Here is a 25,455-nt window from a genome sequence, read left to right on the forward strand (position 1 = left end):
ATGTGAAGCCGTCTGGTCCTGGACTTTTCTTTTTAGGAAGCTTTTGAATGACTGATTCAATTTCTTTACTTGTGATTGGTTTGTTGAGGTCATCTATTTCTTCTTGAGTCAAAGTTGGTTGTTCATGTCTTTCCAGGAACCCATCCATTTCATCTAAATTGTTGTATTTATTAGCGTAAAGTTGTTCATAGTATCCTGTTATTACCTCCTTTATTTCTGTGAGGTCAGTAGTTATGTCTCCTCTTCCATTTCTGATCTTATTTATTTGCATCCTCTCTCTTCTTCTTTTTGTCAATCTTGCTAAGGGCCCATCAATCTTATTGATTTTCTCATAGAACCAACTTCTGGTCTTATTGATTTTCTCTATTGTTTTCATGTTTTCAGTTTCATTTATTTCTGCTCTAATCTTTGTTATTTCTTTCCTTTTGCTTGCTTTGGGATTAGTTTGCTGTTCTTTCTCCAGTTCTTCCAAGTGGACAGTTAATTCCTGCATTTTTGCCTTTTCTTCTTTTCTGATATAGGCATTTAGGGCAATAAATTTCCCTCTTAGCACTGCCTTTGCTGAGTCCCATAAGATTTGATATGTTGTGTTTTCATTTTCATTCACCTCGAGGTATTTACTAATTTCTCTTGCAATTTCTTCTTTGACTCACTCGTTGTTTAAGAGTGTGTTGTTGAGCTTCCATGTATTTGTGAATTTTCTGGCACTTTGCCTATTATTGATTTCCAACTTCATTCCTTTATGATCCGAGAAAGTGTTGTGTATGATTTCAATCCTTTTAAATTTGTTAAGACTTGCTTTGTGACCCAGCATATGGTCTATCTTTGAGAATGATCCATGAGCACTTGAGAAAAAGGTGTATACTGCTGTTGTGGGATGTAATTCCTATAGATGTCTGTTAAGTCTAGCTCCTTTATAGTAATATTCAGATTCTCTATTTCTTTATTGATCCTCTGTCTAGATGTTCTGTCCATTGATGAGAGTGGTGAATTGAAGTCTCCAGCTATTATGATATATGTGTCTATTTCCCTTTTCAGTGTTTGCAGTGTATTCCTCACGTATTTTGGGGCATTCTGGTTTGGTGCATAAATATTTGTGATTGTTATGTCTTCTTGTTTAATTGTTCCTTTTATTAGTAGATAGTGTCCTTCTTTGTCTCTTTTAATTGTTTTACATTTGAAGTCTAATTTGTTGGATATTAGTATAGCTACTCCTGCTCTTTTCTGGTTGTTATTTGCATGAAATATCTTTTCCCAACCTTTCACTTTCAACCTATGTTTATCTTTGGGTCTAAGATGTGTTTCCTGTAGACAGCATATAGAAGGATCCTGTTTTTCAGTCCATTCTGCCAGTGTATGTCTTTTGATTGGGGAATTCAGTCCATTAACATTTAGTGTTATTACTGTTTGGATAATATTTTCCTCTACCATTTTGCCTTTTGGAGTATATATATCGTATCTGATTTTCCTTCTTTCTACACTCTTCTCCATACCTCTCTCTTCTGTCTTTTCGTATCTGACTCTAGTGCTCCCTTTAGTATTTCTTGCAGAGGTGGTCTCTTGGTCACAAATTCTCTCAGTCACTTTTTGTCTGAGAATGTTTTAATTTCTCCCTCATTTTTGAAGGACAATTTTGCTGGATATAGGAGTCTTGGTTGGCAGTTTTTCTCTTTTAGTAATTTAAATATATCATCCCACTGTCTTCTAACTTCCATGGTTTCTGCTGAGAAATCTACACATAGTCTTATTGGGTTTCCCTTGTATGTGATGGATTGTTTTTCTCTTGCTGCTTTAGATCCTCTCTTTCTCTTTGACCTCTGACATTCTAACTAGTAAGTGTCTTGGAGAACGCCTATCTGGGTCTATTCTCTTTGGGGTGCGCTGCTCTTCTTGGATCTGTAATTTTAGGTCTTTCATAAAAGTTGGGAAATTTTCAGTGATAATTTCTTCCATTAGTTTTTCTCCTCCTTTTCCCTTCTCTTCTCCTTCTGGGACACCCACAACACGTATATTTGTGCGGTTCATATTGTCATTCAGTTCCCTGATCCCCTGTTCAAATTTTTCCATTCTTTTCCCTATAGTTTCTGTTTCTTTTTGGAATTCAGATGTTCCATCCTCCAATTCACTAATTCTAGCTTTTGTCTCTTTAAATCTATCATTGTAGGTATCCATTGTTTTTCCAGCTTTTCTACTTTGTCCTTCACTCCCATAAGTTCTGTGATTTGTTTTTTCAGTTTTTCTGTTTCTTCTTTTTGTTCAGCCCATGTCTTCTTCATGTCCTCCCTCAATTTATCGATTTGGTTTTTGAAGAGGTTTTCCATTTCTGTTCGTATATTCAGCATTAGTGGTCTCAGCTCCTGTATCTCATTTGAACTATTGGTTTGTTCCTTTGACTGGGCCATATTTTCAATTTTCTGAGCATGATCCGTTATCTTCTGCTGGCGTTTGGGCATTTAATCAGATTTCCCTGGGTGTAAGACCCCGCAGGTTGAAAGATTTTTCTGTGAAAACTCTGGGCTCTGTTTTTCTTATCCTGCCCAGCAGGTGGAGCTCGTGGCACTGATCTGTCTCCGGGTCCCACCAGTATAAGATGCTGTGGCCCCTTTAACTTTGGAAAACTCTCACTGTAGGGGGGGTCGCCGGCCTCCGTGACTTGGGGGAATGCCTGTCCAAATTTCCCAGCCGGCCCCAGGGCGCCAAACATGGTGGGGGGGCGCTGGCTTCCGCGGCTTGGGGGAACGCCTGTCCAAATTTCCCAGCCGGCCCCGGGGTGCCAAGCATGGCGGGGGGGGCGCCAGCCGCCGCAGCTTGGGGAAGTGTCTATCCACTGTTCCCAGCTGGACCGGGAAGCCACGTGTTTGGAAGGGACCCCGGTCGCTGTTCTCCGTGGCTTGGGGATCTCCGATCCAATTCTCCCAGCTGGTCCAGGGGGCCGCGCATGATGGGGGGGCTGCCAGCCGCCGTGGCTTGAGGGGACTGCCTGTCCAATTCTCCCAGCCGGCCCGGGAAGGAGGGAGGGAGGGACTCCGGCCGCCTGCAGCCCCGGCCCGAGTAAGCCCGCACCCCTCGGCGATCTCACCGGAGCGGGTTCTCCCAGACAGTCAGCCGTTCCAGAATGGGGTACGCTGTCTTCTTGGTCTCTGTCGTGGCTCCGGGAGCTGTTCTAAATTGTTTCTACTTCTCTAGTAGCTGTTCTGGAGGAGGAACTAAGACCCACGCGTCTTACTAAGCCGCCATCTTCTCCGGAAGTCTGGAAGCCATTCACCTTATTTGTTTTTTACAAATCTCTAAAAATTAGGATTTCCCTCAATTATGAAATGTGAGCATGCTGTTATGGTAATATTAGAAGTACCTGTGACTTTGTCACCAATGGAACTCACCTGATACAGATAATTTGCTATTACATTAGAGATTTTGCAGGCATATTGTTCATGATTATCATTTGCCTCAAAATTATGTTAGATTTTAGACACTGCTCAATTCTATTGTTTAATGAGCTAGTAAATAGTTGTAAGTATTGTGTAAACATTTTGAAAAGCGTGTTTCAATGTAATGTGTTCTCTTTCTAATTTTCTGTATTTTATTTTATTCACATAAACACATTATTCTGAAAAGGGGTCCATAGACTTCACCCACCAAGAACAACTCCTACCTTATACCCAGAAAGAATATTCTGTCTAAGAAAAAGCACTTGCTTTGATGGCACGTGATCCTACCTGGTCCAAGGAGACTCTTAAAGCTGCCATGTATTTCTTCGCTGATGTGACTGAACCCAGAAACCTACAGCAGCCTGGGGCCTCAAATCCTGCTAGCAATGAAGGCATGTAGGAAGGGAGAAGCACTGCTCTTCCCATCAAAGGGGTTTTCTTATTTTGTTTTATTAATAAGTTTCTTTGGCAGACGTATATAATTCCTAGAGCTGCCATAACAAATTACCACCAACTGGGTATCTCACAATAAAGAAATTTATTCTCCCATAGTTCTGGAGGCCAGAAATTCAAAGTCAAGGTGTTGGCAGGACCCCAAGGAAAAGTCTTCCTTGCTTCTTTCTGCTTTTGGTGGCTCCAGGTCCTCTTTGGCTTGTGGCTGCATGATCCCAATCTCTGCCTCTGTTTTCACATGGTGTCTCCTTTTCTCACTATGTGTTTTTTTTTTTTTTTTTTATTAATTAAAAAAATTAACAAACAAAACACTTAGATATTCCATTCTACATATACAATCAGTAATTCTTAATATCATCACATAGTTGCATATTCATCATTTCTTAGTACATTTGCATCGATTTAGAAAAAGAAATAAAAAGACAACAGAAAAAGAAATAAAATGATAATAGAGAAAAAAAAGACTATACATACCATACCCCTTACCCCTCGCTTTCATTTACCACTACCATTTCAAACTGAATTTATTTTAACATTTGTTCCCCCTATTATTTATTTTTATTCCATATGTTCTACTCTTCTGTTGATATAGTAGCTAAAAGGAGCATCAGACATAAAGTTTTCACATTCACAGAGTCTCATTGTGAAAGCTATATCATTGTTCAATCATCATCAAGAAACATGGTTACTGGAACAGCACTACATTTTCAGGCAGTTCCCTCCAGCCTCTCCACTACATCTTGAACAACAAGGTGATATCTACTTAATGCGTAAGAATAACCTCCAGGATAACCTCTCAACTCTGTTTGGAATCTCTCAGCCATTAACACTTAGTCTCATTTTACTCTTCCCCCTTTTGGTCAAGAAGTTTCTCTCAATCCCTTGATGTTAATTCTCAGCTCATTCTAGGGTTTGTCTCAGTCCCTTGATGCTGAGACTCAGCTCATTCCAGGATCTCTATCCCACATTGCCAGGAAGGTCCACACCCCTGGGAGTCATGTCCCATGCAGCGAGGGGGAGGGTGGTGAGACTGCTCGTCGTGTTGGCTGGAGAGAGGGGCCACATCTGAGCAACAAAAGAGACTCTCTTGGGGGTGACTCTTAGGCCTAAATTTTAAGTAGACTTGACCTATCCTTTGCGGGGTTAAGTTTCATGTGAACAAACCCCAAGACTGGGGGCTCGGCCTATAGCTTTGGTTGTCCACACTGCTTGTGAGAATATCAAGAATTCAACTTGGGGAAGTTGAATTTCTCCCTGCTCTCACCATTCCCCGAAGGGGGCTTGCAAATACTTTTCCAGTCACTGATCAAATCACTCTGGGATTCATCAGGGGATCACTCTGGACAAACCACAAAATCTCATGACTCCCTATGTGTTTCTCCTCTATGTGTCTTTCATAAGAACACCTGTCATTGTTTTGGGGGCCCACCTGACAATGCAGGATAATCTCATTTCCAGATACTTAATTTATGCAGATCTGCAAATGCCCTTTTCCCAAATAAGAGCACATTCCCAGGTTCCAGGGGTGGAGATGGGTTAGGACACAGGCAAATCTTTTCTGGGGCGTCCATTCAAACCACTACAATTTGATATGATTACCTAGAGAAGGTAAAACACATTACCATAGAATAACATTCTCATTGTTAAAGGAAATAAATGAGACAGCACACCTACGCTGGGTTGGGATAATTAAACTCTTTATCAAGTAGATGAACTTACTCACATTCTAAGTGTCCCGTCATTGCTGTAGGAACACCCATCCCAAGCACAGTTGAAATTAGGAAAGCTTGGGCATGAAGGTGCAAACATCCGTTTGCTTTAAGCAATTGTATTTTGCCCACATTGTCTGCACCATCTTGTGCACATAACACTCTTGTGACAATTCTGTCCAAATGGACAGATGGCACTGAGGGGAAAAAATAGGAATGCTCCATAGCTATGGTGTTTGTGTGCTTTCAACAAAGGACGCACCTACCCAACTCTGCCTCTTTAAAGCAGCTACAATGTGGAGATTATAGCAGATGGCTCTGCCACGTCAGGCCCACAGCTGTGTGTTTTTGGCATAAGAACAATGTTTGAATTCTGTACAGAAATTTTGTAAGATATGTTTCTTGTTGCCTTTTCATGAATTTATTTGGTAATTTTTTTACACTATAAAGAGTCTGGAGACCATATTGAGAAAATGCTGGCAGAGGAAAGCTATTAGTTAGCCAGCCAGATTTATTTAAAGGGGATCAATCACGTATAATTTCTGGAAGAGAGGCGGCCCATTGGCACCAATTTTGCATCCCAACCAACTCAGAGCTTGAACTGCAGTGAAATAGTGTTCATTCTCATGCTTGCTTGAAATTAGATGCCTTACCAACTTTCACAGCCAGACAGGAAAAAGGGCCTGAGTATTTCTTCAGGACAGAGTAAGAGGCTGAAAAATGTATGGCTCTAGAAAACTCACTCACCGTCTGAGGGCCTCTGACATGTATCATTTCAAACTCAGGGGAAAAGAAGCAGAAAGCATTAGTTAATTTTTGAGCTAAGAAGGTACAATGTTGTCAGATTTCGAAGAAGTGGTGCCAGGTCACGTTTGGGTCCATTTTGAAGGATTTCTGCCATCTTTGTCTGAGGAATGCTCAGGTTAAAATCACTAAGCATGGGTCGTTCAGTGTAGAATGCTCACCTTCCATGTAGAAGACCCAGGTTTGATTCCTGGACCATGCAACCCCCCCCCCCCAAAAAAAAATCACTGAGCAGTTTCTACGCCTTTTGTATTCCAGCATCCCACACAGCTGCTTTATTTTAGCACTCATACACAGTCTGTGTGTGTGAGTGTGAATGTGAATGTGTGTGACCTGATTCACACCCAGCCATCCAGACCCCAGTTCCCTTCTGGCTAAGAGTTACTGGCTTTTCTAAGATAACACAGCAGGTTAGAATAAACCCAGATGGAGGACTCAGGTCTCCCTATTCCCAATCACATGTATAATTCAGCAAGACCCACTGACATATTTTTAAAATACTGAACAGAGTACTTCATTTCAAGCTGAGATGTAAATGCTGTGTGGATTTAAAACTTTTTTTTTACTTTTATAGAAAATGCACGCTTTCCCTCTGGAAGCCCTGTCATTTCCTCCCGGTTCCCTTAATCCTAAACTTGGTGACTGAAATAAGTTTAGGGTGGTTCCCACTATGTGTTGAAAGGCCCCAGGGACTGCTACTGTTATCAGAGAAAGGAGCTCAGTGCCATTCAGGGAATATTCAATAGCATTTCGGACTGTCTGCAGCTGGCAGCCAGCACTGACTCGAAGCTGTTTTTAGGAGCTGTTCCTCTGATTGACAGTATTCCGTGGCCTGGGTCAGAGCAGCAGCAGCTGCGTGCAGAAGCAGATTCCTCTGCCTCACATTTGATGGCTAAATCAGTAGAATCTGGCAGTGGGGTCCATACTAATAGCTGTGGCTAGCTTTCTGTTTCATGATTTTTGTGCTTTTTTCATTTTGTTTGAGATTGAATTTGAGAGTGAACTTTGTTCCATCATGGCAGTGGGCAAATGAGATGACACCGCACAGAGGAATAGCATGCATACTGCACACACCAAAAATAGATGTATGAAAATGGAAATGACAGGGGTGGTTGGGGCTGACTTGCTTTTTATGGGAGCTGAGCTTCTGCTGAGGAGTTACTGAGAGAGGCTGTATGGTTGAGAATGTGCTGGCGTTTTAGCAATCTTCACAAACCTGATTTCCTGGAGAGAAAAGCTCTCAAAAACCCAAACAGGCATCAAGAGCAAGGAAGCACGATGTCAGCAAAAACCATAGACACCCACTTGCTGGAGAAGGTCCCTTGTTAGAAATCAAGAGGGTTTGTGCACACGGTGTCAGAAGAGAAAACCAGACTGGTGAGTGGTGAACATGTGAACAAGACAACCCCATCTCCAAATAACAGAAACTCTCACTTGCATCCCATCCAGTTTCCACCACCAGGGAGGCAACTTTGGGAACTGGGGTGGGCAGGGTAGAGGGAATTTCTGCATTTTGCTTGTTATGAAATTTACTTACCATCTTGTCATCGTGATAAATCACAATGTCACCTTCTGCTGCTTTTTAACCTGGGATTTCTCACACTGATTTACCTTAGGGGATTTTTAGGGATGCTTTAATGTCCTCTCCTATAATAAAGGATTCTGCCTTGAACAGGGGTGGGTGGGCTTTTCAGAGCCTTTTAAAACTTTCCACATGGGAATCTACTGTATCATCAGGACTGAAAAATAACTGCACTTGTTTTCATTGTCTTGACAACTTCTTAAAATTTGTTTGAAAGGGCACTGCTTTGGTAGCATGTTCTCAGGCTGTTTTAGTTTGTTAAAGCCGCCAGAATGCAACACACCAGGGATGGGTTGGCTTTTAATCAGGGGATTTAGTTAGTTGCAAATTTATAGTTGGCGCCTAGCTTTCAACTGAGGTTGTCTTACAGGGGAAGGCACAGGGAGAAATCTGCTGGTTTTTTCTCCTGGCTTCTGGGTTCCAACGGCTTTCCCCAAGGTGATTCCTTTCTGCATCTCCAAACGTCTGGGCTAAGCTGCAAGTGCAGATGAGGTATGCTGAGCTGCTGAGCTCTCTTCTGATCTCTCTCTTTTAAGCCTCCAGCTAATTAAATTAAACCTCACTCATTGTGGAAGGCACTCCCCTTAGCTGACTGTGGATGTAATCAGCCATAGGTGAATTTCACATACTGATGATTTAAGTCCACAGAAAAAGAACAACGGGGCATGATCACCTGGCCAACTTGACACCTGAATTTTTTACCACATGGGAGGTGTGCTTTCTACGTCTGTTCATACCACTACATGCTTTCCAGAGTTTCCTTGATCCCTTTGACCTTCAGCCTGCAGTGAGAAACAGGGACCATCCCAGACAAAATCTTGGACAGGGAAAACTTTTCTTCTTGATACCACTTGGTACAGTCGATTCTACACCTTCCCCCTTCCCCCTTAACAATAGTTTGTTATAAGAATAATGGTCATAAAAAACTTTAGTTATGGCCTTATTTCTAGCGTTCAGATCTGTTTACTAGCTATAAAATACTGATGACATCTGAGCTCAAAGCCTTTACTTGTGTCTACCTTTTCTCCCAATCGAACTCTGCCAAGCCCTTCTTTCCATCCTCCCCCTTACTTCTTCCCTTTCTACTCTAGTCTGTTCTTTTATTTCTCTTTCTCTTCCCTTCTCTATTGTCCTCCTGTCCTCCCTCTTTGAGTTCACCTCCCTGCTTTCATCTCCTCCCTTAGATTAATTTCTTCATCTGTCCACTGTTATCATTTTCCCACCTTCTCCTAATTTGTGTTCCTTGGTCCATGATCTCTGTTTTCAGAGTGGCTTGGCTTCAAAAAGGCAGTTTTACTTGCTAATTTCCTCTAACTGGGAGGGGAGAAGCAGATTTGAATTAATAAAACTCAGTATTCAGAGACTGCTTTAATTAGAGAAAGAGGCCATATGTGGAGTGTTACATGAGCAAATTTGTGATTGGCCATCTACCTGTGTTGTGACCTTGGAGACGTTATTCAGTCACTCTTGCCTCAGTTTCCTTGTTTGTAAAATAGGGATCATGGGAATATCTGCCTCAATTAGCTTGTTGCAAATACTGAGTTAATATATGTATCGTTCTACTGTATCTCGCACATAGTAAGTGTTCATTAAATGTTAGATATGATTACTACTACAGCTTTTAAGGGTAGACAGTAATCCTCCTGACAGAAGGAGAAAAAAAGAGTGCTTTAACAAACAGATAAGGATAATTGAAAACCCACATATCTTTTGAAAATTGACACACATATTGTTTGGATGGAAATGCTCTTCTATTGTGGGAACTAACAGTTCCCTTGTTAACATGATTAATTGGCTTAAAAATTCTTTTGTTCATAAACCCAGGTAAGTTTCCATCTGAACAGTTTTTGAGGGTAACGTTATTCCTATGTGTCCATTAAGAAATTAAGCAGCTGAATTTTGTTAATCTGGGTGTGATATGGCCTTTACATGATCTAATCCTGAACAATAAATGATCTATCTATTTTTCCTCATTGCATGGTAGCTCTGCAAGAAATACACAAGGTTATGTGCTGCTTTGATTATCCACAAGGAAGGACAAAGCATGTGGTTGCAGCTGAATTCTTGGTTTTCCGTTTCTCTTTTAGGTAAGAACATAACCCACCACCTATTCCAGAGCTTAAAAGTATTTTGTTAAAAAAACAAGTAACAAACAGAACCCCCTATAAAACTCCCAAATCACAAAACAAAACAGAACAAAAACAGAGGGCAAGAAGAGCGAAATTGATTCTGAGCCTTCTCCTTCTGGGCACAGGTAAGGTTCTCACGAAGTGCTGCTTTCCACTCTCCTGGCACCTTCTTGCCTCCGGGCTCCCTTCATTACCCCCTGCCCTGCACCTCTAGATTCCACTGAAACCTTAAGGGACCCAGTATTTCTTTCTGCCCTGTCCCCATTCATCCTTCCCAACTGAAAGGACTCAGCAGGAGTGGTAAGATGGGGAGATTTTGGAGTCATATGGTGAGGTGGGGGCTGTCTGGGATGCCTCTTCTTTTCCCGAAAGACACACATATTCACACAAAAACCAGTATTAGGAATTTCTTACTTGCTTCTAGATCTAGCTAAGTTATTGCTAATCATCAAATCGAAGATATAACTAGGGAGAACAAACTTCCTAGTTGGCCTGGGACTGGGACACAGGAATTTATAGTGCTAAAACTAGGATAGTCCTGGGTCAACTGGTGTGGTTGGTCAACCTAGAAATAAGAACTATACATGAGACAGAATTCTTTTGCTTATCTATGAAAAAGATCCCTGCAGTAGTAGATGCGCAAAATCTAAATACAATCAATAGTATACAAATGGTCTGTTGACTTGTACAGTAGACTATGCCTATTCAGGTCTTCTCTAAAACTTTGCTCTAGCTCCATCACTATTCATACAAGTCCTTAGCTTGGCAATGGAAACATCCACCTCTCTCTCTTTTAGTTACCTATTGCTGCATAAACAAATCGCCCCAAAAACTTGGTGACTTTCAATAACAAAAATTGCTTATTATCTCATGGTTTCCATTGGGTTGGGAATTAGCTTACATCTACTCTGCCCCATCAGAAGTTCACATAGAAGATGTGAAGGCTGGAGGGCTGAAATCATCCGAAAACTAGACTGCAGCTGCAGCGACTGTTTCCAAGGTGGCTCACTCCCACAGCTGGCAAATTGGTTCCTGCTCCACATCAGCCTCTCTATAGGGCTGCTGGAATGTCCCTATAAAGTGGCAGCTAGCTTCCTCCAGAGCTAGTGATCCAAGAAAGAACAAGGCAGGAGTGGCGATGCCTTTTATGATCTAGCTTTGGAAATCACACACCATCACTCGCACTGCACTGTAACCATTAGAAGTCACTAAGTGCAACCCACACTCTAAGGGAGGGCAAGTAGGTCCTACCTTTTGAAAAGTGCATGTATTTGTGATATATTCTAAAATCACCACAGGTGAACAAACTCCACTGAGCTTGTAACACGGGTGGAAGTATGATGATGCAAAAACTTCCTGAAATGCTGGTTTTCATTCTAAAATTATTAATAACATTAGTAGCTTACAGGCATTGTCCTAAGAACCTCATATGCATTCTCTTGTTTAAAATGCACAGCAACCTTTTGGGCAGGTACCATTATTATCCCAATTTAGCAGATGAAACCAAAAGCACTGAGGTTAAGTAACCTTGCCCTAAATTGCTTAGTTAGCAAAGGCTAAAGCTGGGATTCAAACACAGGCAAGTCATCTTCAAAATTGCTTTACTGCGTGTGATCACCTTACAGTGATTTTTTTGTGTGTTAATCTAGGAAAACAAGGTCTGTGACTTTATTTGTTTAGCTGGATTATTTTATAGTCACCAGTCTAGCAGTATTGACAAAGGTCCTCTTCATGGCTTCTTTTTTAGTCTTAATCCAGACAACTTTGGTCTTTGTAAGAAATTAGGTTCTGGAAGGGAAAGTCGGGCATTCACAAGTGATCCCAAACAGCAGCGGGTGGTGCAGGCTGCCTTGCCCATCACCAATGACAGTTTTGAGATGAGAAGGAAATGATGAATGAGAGCATGGTGGGGTCTGTAAAATTTGTCATCCTTACTGTATCCTCCCCACATAAGGTGGCATCTCTATCTCCAGTTCTATTTCTCTGCCTCACGACCTGAAGGGAAACAAAATGCCAGTAAGATCATCTGGACAGTTACTATTTAATTTGGATTCAGCTCATGAAGACTCCTGGGTTTTTCTCCACCACATGCATTCTTAGGAAGACTTGCTTCACCTGCTTCACAGAGTACCATGAACTGACCAGGTAGATGTCAGCGAGACCAGGAAAGTAGGAAGGCACTGGTTGTTCGTAATTGAGTGAGTCCCTGGTAAAGGGTGCACTGCTGCCCTCATCAAGGTGTTTTGCTGTACACGATTGGCTCCAGCTAGGAGCTGTGCTGGCTGATGAGGTGTGGTACAGTCACCCCGAAGCCTAAGGGTGAATATGGGCATGAGAAAGTTAATTGGGTACAAAAGGGAAATGGCAGTTTGGGGCAATTGGGGTGGGGGGGAGGGCAGTGGTGGTGCAGGAAACAGCTTAACAAACCAACCGTGCAAATTGTGCAGTTTATTTAACAAACACATAGCACTTGCTATGTGCCAGGAACTGTTCTAAGCGCTTTTCAAGCATTAACTCATTTCATCTTCACAATATCCAGGAAAGCCAACCAATTTATCGGCCCCGTTTTACAGCTGAGAAATCTGCTCAGAGGGTCAGAGCAGTGAAGTCACTTGTCTAAGGTCATGCAGCTAGGGAAGGCTGGAGCTGGGACTCCAATCCGGGAAGTCTGGCTCCTGAGTCCTGGTTTTTATCTACCCTGCAAAGTCGCCTAATAGTTTTGCTTCAGAGATTAGTAGACTCCAGAAAGATCACATCAATTGCTAGTCTCAGAGTAAAAGCCCAATTCTCATCTGAATATACAGGTGGGCATTTCCCATAGAGGGAAGGGATTTGGGTGGGTTGGGTTGAGGGTGAGGGAATAAACTCTTCTGCTAACCAAATGTCAGTAGCTGAAAATTCCAGCCTGAATTGATATATATTGCAGCATGCTGTCTGATATTTCCCAGATGTGTAGATATAATATTAGAGGAGCATTTAATGTAATAGTCCTTTTGGCATTTAAATATGGGTGACAGGAACCCTTTAAGACAGCATAAACAGAGCACACAGGTGTTAGGAAAAACAGCTGTGAATAAAGGCTAGGTCTTTTCAAACAGAGAGAGAAATGGTGCAATAAAAGGGCTATAACCTTATGTTTTTAGGCTTATGACCTTTGTTTCATTAGGTGCGCCTTTAACTGTGATAAACATCCACTTAAATGAATATCATTTCCTCACAATTACAGAAGGGTCATACATAATACAGTAAGTTCCCCTGGCAGCCTATGTGTTAGTCATGCATATTTCATGAGCAGTTTTATTCCCCAAGTCACTTTCAAGCAATGCTCAATCTCATGGCTTTGGTGCATAGGAAATAAAGGTCTTGTCCGTAAAGAGATCTCAGAGCAATTATTGTAACTCTGCACTTTATCAAGGAGAGCCACCGAATGACCTGCTTGTAACATCTGACCAGCGCTACTATCAATTTTCTCCTTAATATACGATTCCTCTTATTTATCAGTGGATAAGGGAAACATGCTTCTCTGATTCTATTTGCCTGATGTAAATTGCTTGAATGATGGTGAGTGATAGAAGGTGATCAGCCCTTAAGAGAACACTTGCAGGCACCTAATGAATGTAAAGAGGAAAAAAAAAAAGTCGCATCCCCGTGCCTCCAACATGCTCAAACTTGTGGGGCAGCAAAAAATAGCTCACGGCCCATGAAGCGTGGTCAGGCAACCTAAGCGAGCCGACATCTGTTTGTGCAATGTGATGTTTTTCCCAGCTGCATCAGCTGGTGGGAAATAAAGTGTCGGAATGATAATAAGCAGAAAGGAAGTTTGCAGTAACAGTGAAATATAAGCCTCTTTATAGTCTCAATATCTTTTGTGGGCAATTTCCCTTTTTCTCTTTTCAAGTCTATTGACTTCATCAAGACAGCTTCATCTTTTGGAGCCCTCCCACCACACTTGGTATGTGAGCGTAGAAATTGTGAATCGCATCGGCCAGCTTTTGCAGGTCGACTTTCTGAGGTGGATTACATGAAAAGCAATTTAATTTTTAAAAAATCCCCGTGTTAGCAACACTGCCCACACCAAAAGTAGCTTTATTCTCTTTTGCCCCCTACAACTGACCCCGGCCTGCCATATTTGATTTATTTTAAAATGATAAAATCTGGGCCAGGTTAGGGCCCAGAGGCTTTCATCATATCTGTTGGTTCGATACCTTCCCCTCCCACCCCTGTCCTACCCCAAATAGATTCAGGTCCACATCTTTGATGTACATTCTCGAAGGTAGAGGGAGGGGAAAGAGAGCACAAAAGAAGGCAAGCCAGCATGTGAAAGAGAGAGAGATTCCCTCTCAAACCAGCTAAATTAATATTTACGTTGTTAAAATATTAGAGAAGCCACAGAAAGTTATTAATGTAAAAAGGTTATAATTACCTTTAAAATGGTGGCAGCCATTGAAATGTAAATCCCAATGTTGGGGGGGTGGGGGGAGGGCTCCTGCTCTGGGAACCTGTTGGAGCTGCCACAGCTGCAATTGATCATTCCCAATCAAAGGGAGAGGGAGCCGTCTCCGGTGGTGCAGCCCAGGGGGAAATGCAAGCACAGAAAGATGCCCTGTTCTGTGGGTCTGTTATCAGAAAACCAAAGTGCAATGTGCTTCCAATCTCTCCTCTGTTGAGTTTGCAGCCCTTCAAAGCTTTCCCACCATAAATAAAATTTTCAAAACCCACAGGCCCTATGAGATTCATTGTTGACAATCCCCCTAAGGTAAGCAGTCTTTTTCTCTTTCCTTCATTCCCTCTCCCACTGCCAAGGTCAGCACAGTTTGAAACAAACGTGAATCAGATTGGCAACGGGAGACAGACACATTGAGACACGTATAAGGCTCTCATGGATGCTCAGTGTCATGAGTTGAACTGTGTGCCCCAAGAAGACATGTTGAAATTCAAAGTCCAGGTATCTGTGAATGTGAACTTATGTGGAAATAGGTTCTTTGCAGATGTAGTCAAGCCAAGATGAGGCCATTCTGAATCAGGGCGGGCCGAATGGAATATGGCTGGTGTCCTTCCCTTACGGGGAGGGGCGACCAGACACTGAGAAGGTTGTGTGAGGATGGGGACGGAGATTGACTTCCTCAACAAGCCGAGAAGAAAGAGATCTGCCAGCAAACACCAGAAGATGGAAGAAGCAAGGAAGCAGTCTTTCCTCCAGGCTCCAGAGGAAGGGTGGCCCTATGGACACCTTGATTTTGGACTTCTATCTCCCAGAACTGTGGGACAATACATTTCAGTTGTTTTAAGCCATCTAATTTGTGGCACTTTGCTACTCCAGATCTGTGAAATTAAGACAGTGAGTGCTGTTGTGTTTGGCTCACCTTGTGAAAACTGAATGCGTTGGTTACATTGCTGAAGAAGGGCCCATGGTGTAAAGAATGAAAAGGATGAGAAGGCTGTGCTGAAGCAGGCATTGCTCGAGAAGGCCCCAAGTGCAAAAAGGATTCACAAGGCCAGGCGTTGGTTCACCAACAAATGACAGGATACAACTGGAATCTTCGCCAGCCCCTGAATAGTACTGACTGTGTAGACATTTCTCAAGGTCCATTAAATTCTATTTGACGTACATTAAAAAAGATTTAATCACAGATGCCAGTCAGCTAACCAACCCATTAATCTAGCTGTTTTCCCTAAGAAAGTTGTATTTAAAAAGGTCTTTTTTTCTCAATTTAATTTAGTCATCCTTTTAAATTTCATGTATTTATCATGTAAATGTGCCTTATTTGCAAAAGAAAAGCAGAGGATTCAATGAAATAAATAGTTATTTCATTAAAATGGATACAAAAAACCCTGTGATTAGGGTAATTAATTTGCACACTAAAAGCTATCTTCCTGGTACAGATCATTAATATTGATGGCCTTCGATTTTGTTCTCAGTAATGTTCCTTGAAATATACTGAGAACTGGCACCAGGACTGAAAGAGCAATCATAAGAGGTACAAGTAGAAATGAGGCATCAGTGAGGATTTGGGGTGCCGCTCTTCCCTCTTCTCCAGCCAATAATATTCAAGGCGGAGACCTGTGTCCCGACATAGGCTTGGCTGGTTTTGTTTGAATGGGCTGGTTCGGTTTATCTTATCTCAAATGTCAGCTATTGATGCCTGGCACTCATGGACGTATGTCTTCTTTGGAGGAAGGGGGAAAAAAAGCATTTAAATTGCAAACTAACATTACAGGAGATTATGTCTAGGTACCACATGCTGTTATGCGCGGCATTGCCAGATAACAAGGCAACGTCTGTCAATATACCTTTCTCATTAGATTTTCATCTGCATATTATGCAAATGGCGCAGAGCAGGTTTTCACTTTGATAGCTCTCCACCACAAGCTTGAGTCAAGGCACATATTTTGTTTCTGTTCTGTTCAGCAGATGTATTCTACCAAAGACCTTGTAGAAAAGGTGTCATATCAATGTGGTGCGCTATCAAATGCAGCTGCAGGCTGCAGGCACATGAAAATCAAATCCTGGAACAATTTGAGATTGCCTCACCTAGCTGTGTCAGCATGCTCAGCATTTGTGGTGATGGAAAATGAATTAACATTCTGCATAGATAAACGTGCATGTACACAGAATCATATAGCAACATAGGAGCCGTCTGGTATTTTAACTTGCATTTCAGAGCTCGCTAGCAGGGATGTTGCTAATGCCCTTACATTATAAATAGAAATACGATTTGTAGCACTGCTTTACATTTGCCCACCTGCTCCTTTTTCTCTGATAGCATTGCACTTGAAAGTCCCTAGTTTCCCTCGAAAGAGAGTAAAAAGTTATCCAAAGTTATCCAAATTACTCTCTTGCCTCCACTACCTCGAAGCTTACATTAGACCAATAAATCTTGCAAAAATGAGGACTCCAGAACCCAGAGGTCTTTAACAAAAGTCTTATGTTGTTTTAATATCAGAAGTGCTTGTGTTAAAAATTTTAACACTTTCATGGAATGTGGTTCGGGTCCCACCTCTGACAATCTTGGATAGCGTGAGTTTCTCTCTTGTCTTGTACCTGCCCTGCCTTTTAAAGTGTTCTCACATTTTTAATTCTACAGTTTGAACAGCAAAGTGGTAATTCCTGGATTATCAAATGAAGACAACTTCATCTATTTCTGGATTTCTAAAGTGTTTTCTAGGCAAAACAAAATTAAAAACCTACCCAGAACTCTTTTTTTTTTACACAATGGGGAGTACATCTCAGCATAAAAGGAAGGTGGAGGTAGGGAAAGAAAAAAAAAAGCACGTTTCCTAAATAAAGCCCAAGACTCCTCACTGGGTCGCTTCGCCTGTCTTGCTTTGTGCAGTGCTTCAAGTGGGGCTCTCTAGGTGCCTGTGAGAAGACAGGGTGCTGCTGCAGAAGGCAATGTGCTAATTAAAAAGAGGAACACACCACAAATCTGCTCGTTATTATTCATGGCAAGTGTGCAGCAAATCACTTAGCTGTTTGCTTTTAAAATAAAAGCTTTTTTTTCCTACCCCATTTTTCCTTTCTTTTCATTCCTTCTTTTTTTCCTTTTTTTTAAAAAATTTTCTTTTTTGTGTCTCTTCTTCCCCCCTGGTCTGCCTTGTTTAAAAAGACATGCAGGGTCTCAAAGACTTTTTCTAAAGAATGACATTGAAAAGACATTGCCCCGAGGTTTGGTAGAGCAAAAGCCTGGGTCATTTGTACTGTTTAACGTCAGGCCTTTTTCTCCCCCTGATTCTTTTTTTTTAAACAGCTATTCACCCATTACAATATGCTCTCCACAACATGCTTCCTTTAACTCCAGATTAACAAGTAGGTGAGATGAGTAGGGAGTATTATTCCCCCTTTCTTTTTTCTTTTTTTTTTTTTAGCATTAAGAAGGAATGGTAATAAGAAAAGCAGTTTTCTATAGCTCAGATCTCCAAATGCTGACATTAGAAAGGGATTTGTGGCCTGACTGTTAAGCCATATTCACGTTTATTAAGATGCCAGAGGAGCCACTGCATAAAGGAGAAATATCGTTACATTAAAAACAACAATCAATCAACACTTCCTACATCAAACAAAATCTAAATCCAAACCCTCCAAACGTGTACTTTTGAGATCCTAAGCCCCTTGCGGGAGGTAAACATAACATAACAGACAATGGCTTTTGTTAACACTAACCTCCTACAATAGCTTTTCCGAAATATTTCACCATTTAAAGGAAGCTACTAAAACCATTATTTCAGATTTATATAATCCTTTTCTTCTGAGGCATCTAGGAAATTTATAAGTGAACAATCCACCCGCATAATTCATTGTTACTCAATGTTGGGACCCTGGCTCAAGAATTTAAAGGTTACGTGTCTTCTTCAGGAAGAGCAAGGCAATAAAAGTTCCAAGAAACTCCTTATTCCATTTGATTTGGGAAGCTTGGGAATAAATTTAAATATTACTCCCCTCACCCCCAAGCAATGCTGTCTAAATAAGATGTACAAACTCTCTTGGCTGGTAATTTAGTTACCTCTTAAACTCACAAAAAGTATCATACTTTTACTGTTTAAATAGAAAGACGAAGCTGGACTGCTAAGCACTGGAAATCCCCAGCCATTTATAAATGATTGCTTGAGGCTGTGGCTCTATGCTGGAGTTTCTTCACTTCAGCTGCATCACTGCTGCTGGGACGTCCTGCTGACCTCCATTGTCTATAGACCAGTTGAGATGTTGTTAGGATCACTTCACTATTTAGGAGACTGGCTTTATTGAATGAATTTGACTTTGGTCATCTTGCACTGGTCCTTGATGCTCTTTGGTATGGTTCATGGATTACTCAAGAAACTGGGCAAGTTTGTAGTGGTGACTGCATAGGACTTTGGAAGTTTCATTGCTTATACCTGTTCAGTTAGAACAAGAACTCACTGTTGAGTTAGTGTCATACTAATAGGTTGAATGATTGAGGAAATCTCCATTTGAGAGCAGGATATGGCTTTCTCACTCAGCCTTTAATTAGTCACTAAGGGAAAAAACTTCCATCTGGTAAATGTCTTATTTTCCCCACTTGGACTGCATGCATGTTACCTACCCGTTGACTATGGAAAATCTGTTGCAGATACAACCATCTTGGCATAGTGACCCATACACCTTGAACCTACACAGTTCCCTGAATCCTACAAATGGCTGCCAATGTTAATTTCAAGATGAAAAAGGAGAAAACCACTGCTCTGATCTAATCTTCAAATGTCTCCTAATTCCATGGTCTGAAAATCTGGTCGAATATTCTCCATGGCATTCTTAGATTTAAGAGGATTCATAGAGCTATTTTCATTTTCAGGCATGTGTATGAAATGTAGTTTTCCTTAATTGATTCCAATTTCAAAAAGTTAAAACTGGTCTTAAGATGAAGGGTATGATAGGTTGAATGGTGTGTGCCAGGGTGGAGGGTGGGGGGTGGATAGAGACCGTGTTCTTCATCTTAATGCCATTCCTGTGGATGTGAACCCATTCATAATTAAGACCTTTGAAGATATTATTAGTTAGGGTGTGCCCAACTGAATGAAGGTGAGACTTAATCCAATATGGCTGAAGGCCTTACAAGCAAATGAAACTGTACATGGAAAAGAAGGTCGCAGGCCATGTCAAAGTTAGTTAAACTCTGAAAGGAATGAGAGGACATTGTCACATGTTAGAAATGCCAGATAGCAGCCAACCCCAGGAGAAAGCAAGCCTTCTAGCCTCTGAAGCTGAGAAAATAAATTCCTCTTGTTTAAGCCAATCCATTGTGTGGTATTTGACATAGTAGCTGGGCAAATGAAGACAAAGGAATTTATTCTATTAAACTGAAGAGGCCGTAATCAATAGAGATATGATATGAATACAGAGCGTATCTTTATGAAAAATTTTGCTGTTTTGTTTATGATGGATATTTTGCTTTTATTTTGATCTGTTAAAACATTTAGTTAAAAATAGTATTTATCTTAATTACTGAGTTCTTTGGTTCCTCTTTAAAATTTGCCCAAGATGATTGCCTCACTTCCCTTACCCTAGTCCCAGCCCTGAATATGCAGACAAGGCAATGTTCCAGTCAAACCTGGGTACTCCTTTTCTGTTTCCATAGTCCATGGGTTCATCAGCTTTCCCTCAGAATTTAGACAAAAAGTGGCTCAGAGGTGATGTGTCTGCTGATGCTGGTTCACCCTCTAGAAGATTCCAAGAGGTTTTTAAGTAATTTATAGTTTATGGCTGAATTTTGGACAGTTTCACAAATGGGGAAAATTTCTGAGATTGTCATGATAAGATTGTTTCCAAAAAGAAGTGAGGAGATCAGTTGGGATGGAGGTGTAGTAGAATAGGGAAAAATCATTGTCAACTTATGCAACCACAGAATATCTTGCTCTAAATGCAAAGAAATGCTACGTAAATTATGACAATAACAATTGTGGTCATTGGGTGTGAAGTAATAAGAACTCTCATACTCTACTGACAGCAACATAAAAAGGAAAACATCACCTTAAAGAGAACCTTGGTAAAATATGTTAACAATTGACTCACACATAACCTGTGACTTAGAAACTCTACTCCTAGGACCTGAGAGAGAAAAACAGAAATGTTCAATGTGGTATTGCTTGTCATAGAAAACAAAATTGGAAACAACCTAAATGTTAACCTCAGAGCATAGGTAAAAATTACAGTATATCCATAATATAAAGTGTACAGCGGACAAAATGAATGAGTTAGATTTACCCGTATTAGTACGGATAAATCTCCCAAACAGTTGAGTCAAAAAAAAAAAAAACAGGTCACAAAAGGATACATTAGATACAATTCATGTAAGTGTTGTAATTACCCAAACACTATTATATATTATTTATGGATATTTATGGATAGTCAAACATGAGCACATGGCTGTTTCTGTATACCACTTTCAGAATGATGGTCCATTTTGGGAAGGGAAGAAGTGGATAGGAATGATGGGAGGTGAGGCTAAGAAAAAAATGCTTAAGTGAACTGAAAGGCTAATAGCAAAGGCTATTCTTTGCTATACTATAAAATATAGCAAAAGAAATATTTTTTTTGCACATCAGGATAGTGATTGCATGGCGTGGATGAGATTGCATAATTTGTTATGGATTTCCCTAAACTTGGAATATTTCCTTATTAGAAACAAAACAACAAAATAAAAATATTTAAACAATGGCATTGCACCCTTGGCTATTCCACCTCACGTGTAAGAAAACAAGGAGGTCCTTTAGGTCTGATGGCTGGACAGGCATCAGATGGCTTTTAAATGATGTGCTGCTTTGAAACTGTTGTTTCAGGCTATCTGCTTTTAATCCTAATCCAGTCTTGTAGGGGCAGACCTATTATAGGGTGAGATCTTTTGATTAGGTTGTTTCCATGGAGATGTGACCCACCCAATTGTGGGTGCGACCATTTGATTAGATGGAGATGTGACCTGCCCATTTAAGGTGGTCTCAGTTTATTGATGTCCTTAAAAGAGCTGAAGGAGAGAAAGAGCTCAGAACCTACACGGATTGCAGAGAAACTAAACCAAGACACAGGCATTTGGGGATGATAAATTAAGAGTTGAAATCTAGAGTTTGCCCAAGAGAAGCTAAGTGAGGACCCATGGAAGTTCAGAAAGGGGGTCACTGGAACCAGGAGCTGAAAGCAAAGAAACCTGGGAGCAGAGGGCCAACAGACATTGCCATGTGCCTTCCCATGTGACAGAGAAACTTATCTAGAGTGAAGGTGTACTTTTGTTGATGCCTTAAGTTAGATGTTTTCATGGCCTTGGAATTGTAACTCATAACTTAATAAATCCTCTTTAGAAAACCAATCCATTTCTGGTATATTGCATTCCAGCAGCATTAGGAAACTGAAGCAGATAGAGAGTGGGTATCAACCAAAACTCAAAAGAGCTAACTTTTCTCTCCCATCTTTGGCTTTAAGGTCTTCTCACAATGAGTAGTGAGGACACTGTGTAAAAGGAGAAAAGCCAGTGTTCCTTACGCTTGTGATGCACAACCATACCTCCCTAAGGCCCTCGTGACGTGCTTAGTTTTTATTGATTGGAATACCATTGAGTATTGTGCTCCCTATACAGGCATAGCCCGTGTCAACATTTATTTCTGTGTTTCTGATGACAATCTTAAGTTTCATTCACTACTCAGGCATTCATTCATGTAAAATGAAAGCCTATTACAAAAATATTTTTGGACACACCACGGTAGCTCAGCAGGCAGACTTCTCGCCTGCCATGCCGAAGACCTGGGTTCAATTCCCGGTATCTGCCCATGCAAAAAAAAAAAAAAAAAAATATATATATATATATATATATATATTATGTATATATATATATTATGCATAAAAATGCTGTAGACTTCCCAAAGATAAGTGGAAGTGGAAGCCCACACTTGTGTTCAGGATCTTATGTGACACTGTGGAGTTTAGTATCCTGATCTGGAAAGATAGCCTCAGCTTCCTTAAATGAGTATCATAATAGTATTTACTTCATAGTGATGATTAAATGTTATGTAGGTATAAATCATGTCAGCACCATGATTGCCACATTTTTTTTCTTTTTTTCATGATTGCCACATTTTAAGTAGTAGGTAAATGTTAACTATGTTTTTAGTCCTTTGGGTTTCCTCTATGATTAAAATAAGGGTTTCCTGCAAGAAATTGCATGTACTTTTTAATTTTTTAATTGTTTGCATGGGCAGGCACCACATATGCTTTTGATTATATGGATAACTTGTTGAGTTGGGAGTTTTATAGATTCTTATGAAGGCCCTATGCAAATCTCTTCTAGGTGTCTTGGGAGATTTTTCATAGGTACTTGTGTGGCCACAGTTAATTTTGCACCCTGTCTTTCTTCATGAGTGATAAGTAATCAGTTTGAGAGAGCTTCCGTCTCTTATTCCTCCCATCTGTTCCACAAAGGTCTAGGGGGACCCGCAGGGTGACTTCTTCCCCTAAAGCCACCTCAGTCCATGCCCCAGCCACCATGGAAGCCACTTCTATCTCCACGGTGGCCTCCCTGAACATTCTGCCAGGACTGCCATGGGCCATGAGACCACCTCCTCATCCCCACATGTCACCAGGGTCACCTCTGCCATGGCCACCACTGGGAGTGGAAAGGTGGTGGGAGGAAGCCTTCAGGCTTAGGGACCTCACACTGGTTGCATTCTGTCCTCCAGGCAAAGTTCTGGTTTCCACATCCAAGTTTGGGGCACTGCCAGTCTCCAGCTCAGTGTCAGACATCTCTTCCTCCAGGTGGGTTCTCTCAGGAACTCTAGGAACCTCTTAGGGAGTAGCCTCCTCTGTCTTCTCCATGGTCTCCCATGCAACCCATTGGTCCTCCAGGATACCCTGGGCCCCCTGGACATCCAAAGAGTGGGGACAGCATCCCTCTGCCCTCACAGGGTGGGAAACCACCTCTCATGCTATTCATTGAAGGCTTGTTTTGTGCAAGAGAGACTTTAAGTTTGCTCCTTGAAAATCTTTCCACCCGAAGCACTCCATGGCAGCCTTGGCAGTCAGCAGGTTTTCATATGCCACCATGGCATTGCCTTTGGCTTCCCTGTTTCCTTGTCCAGGTAGATGTGTTATCATGGGTTGCCCACTTCTCTTGTTCATCGTCACAACCCCATACTGCTTAAAGAAGTCTACTAAGTCATCGAAAATTATGTTATCACCTGATCCTTGCACATAAATTGCAGTGTTGCCAGAGTCCTCATCTGGATCTATGGGTGGGCTTAGATCAAGATCTGGTCCTATAACCACGGGTCCACTAGGCTGAGAGAAACCACCTCACTCTCCAGTGCCCATTCCACATTGTTCTCATCCCCACCCACCACTGCTCATGCCTCCAAGATCAAATCCCCCTCTTCCCCTACCCCAGTTATCAGGGCCCCTCATGCTCCATTTATGTCCTGGTCTGGAAATCTCCAGATTCCTGCCCGTAAACATCCATGCTACTAGAGTGGTCCAGTTGGAATGAACTCTGCTGCCTGTAGCAGCTGCTCTATTGGCTACATTGACTAGGATCCCAGCTGTAGGATGTAGTATGGGGGTGGGGGGTGGATAACTAATGGGAGACTGCTGCCCATAGCTGTTCAGTTGACCATAGCTACTCTGCTGTCCATATCTGCTCAGCTGCCCATGGATGCTCTGCTCAGAGTAACTGCTCTCATACCTAGTTACTTGTGTAGAGGAAGAGCTGGTAGGGGATAGGATGGAGGTGCAGTGACTGACTGCATAGGGTAGCTCCCAGGTACCCAAGAATAGCTGTAGTTACTCTGTCTGTATCCTGGGCTGGGCTGGTTGTAATCCTGTGTGCTAGACTGAGGTTGACTAGTCTCAGCAGGCTTACCACTATCCTGCAGTCTTGCAGGTGTGGTGGCTGCTGGCTGCTGGCTGCTGCCTGTAGGTTGGGTGAGCAGGCTGAGTGCTGTATGCAGACTGAGCTGCACAGGCTTGGGGGTGGTGACTATAGCAGTGGTGATATCATAAGTACCAGTACCATATCACTGGACAGGCTAGTGTTGAATACTTTTTAACATCAAAGACTACTATTTAATAACATTAATCTCATCCCTACATTTTTCTCTAACTTATTACCATATAAATTATAATGGCTGCACATACAACATCAGCTTGCTCCATGATGTTAGGGCTACACTATTCAAACAATAATGGTAGCAGCAACTACTATTATTATAGGTAGTAGTTATATAATGCTAGTTAAGGGCAAAGGTAAGAGAAGCAGAGACATAGGTGAAAAACTCAGCATCATCATTTATTTAATTGCATTGAGCCTCAATTTCCTTACCAGTAAAATAAAGATAACCACGTCAGCCCTATGAGGCAATGATGTGTGTATATGCCTACCGTGTAGCAACACTTGATAATGGTAATATTGTTGAGATGTCATTGCTCGCATCCTTCGTGAAATGCTATTACTCTCATTTTTTGTCATCTTGAAGTTGTTTCTTCTATTTTCAACACAGAAGAGAAACTCATTCAGATGCTGAACAGCTACTCCTTAATTAGCTTACAAGTGTCAATAAAAATACTGTTTGGTTCTAGACTTTAATCATTCTTTTTGGCTGATTGCCGTGTAATCTTTTGAAAACTTAAGTCAAAGTCCTCGAAGTTATCATAGTTGTTTTTATGGGAATTTTACCTCTGTAGGGAAGCTGTATTAAAAAATTTATTTGTACATACCAATGAGTATTTGTGTGAACTGGGTTGAGAGGCTTCTAAGGGAGACACAAAGAACAAAGAGGCAGAAATTCTGGATTTATTTCTGTGCTATTTCCCAGATTACTGTGTGACCTTGAAAAAATAACTCTTCTTTGGGTTTCAATTG

At 41.4% G+C, this 25,455-nt stretch overlaps 1 pseudogene; it reads right to left on the reverse strand.

Moving 5' to 3' along the window:
- Positions 1 to 22,957: 22,957 nt before the first annotated feature.
- Positions 22,958 to 24,749, reverse strand: LOC143665803 (RNA-binding protein EWS pseudogene; annotated as a pseudogene).
- Positions 24,750 to 25,455: the final 706 nt, after the last annotated feature.

Source organism: Tamandua tetradactyla, chromosome 21, assembly GCF_023851605.1.
Source record: "Tamandua tetradactyla isolate mTamTet1 chromosome 21, mTamTet1.pri, whole genome shotgun sequence".
In the NCBI taxonomy this organism is placed as follows: Eukaryota; Metazoa; Chordata; class Mammalia; order Pilosa; family Myrmecophagidae; genus Tamandua; species Tamandua tetradactyla.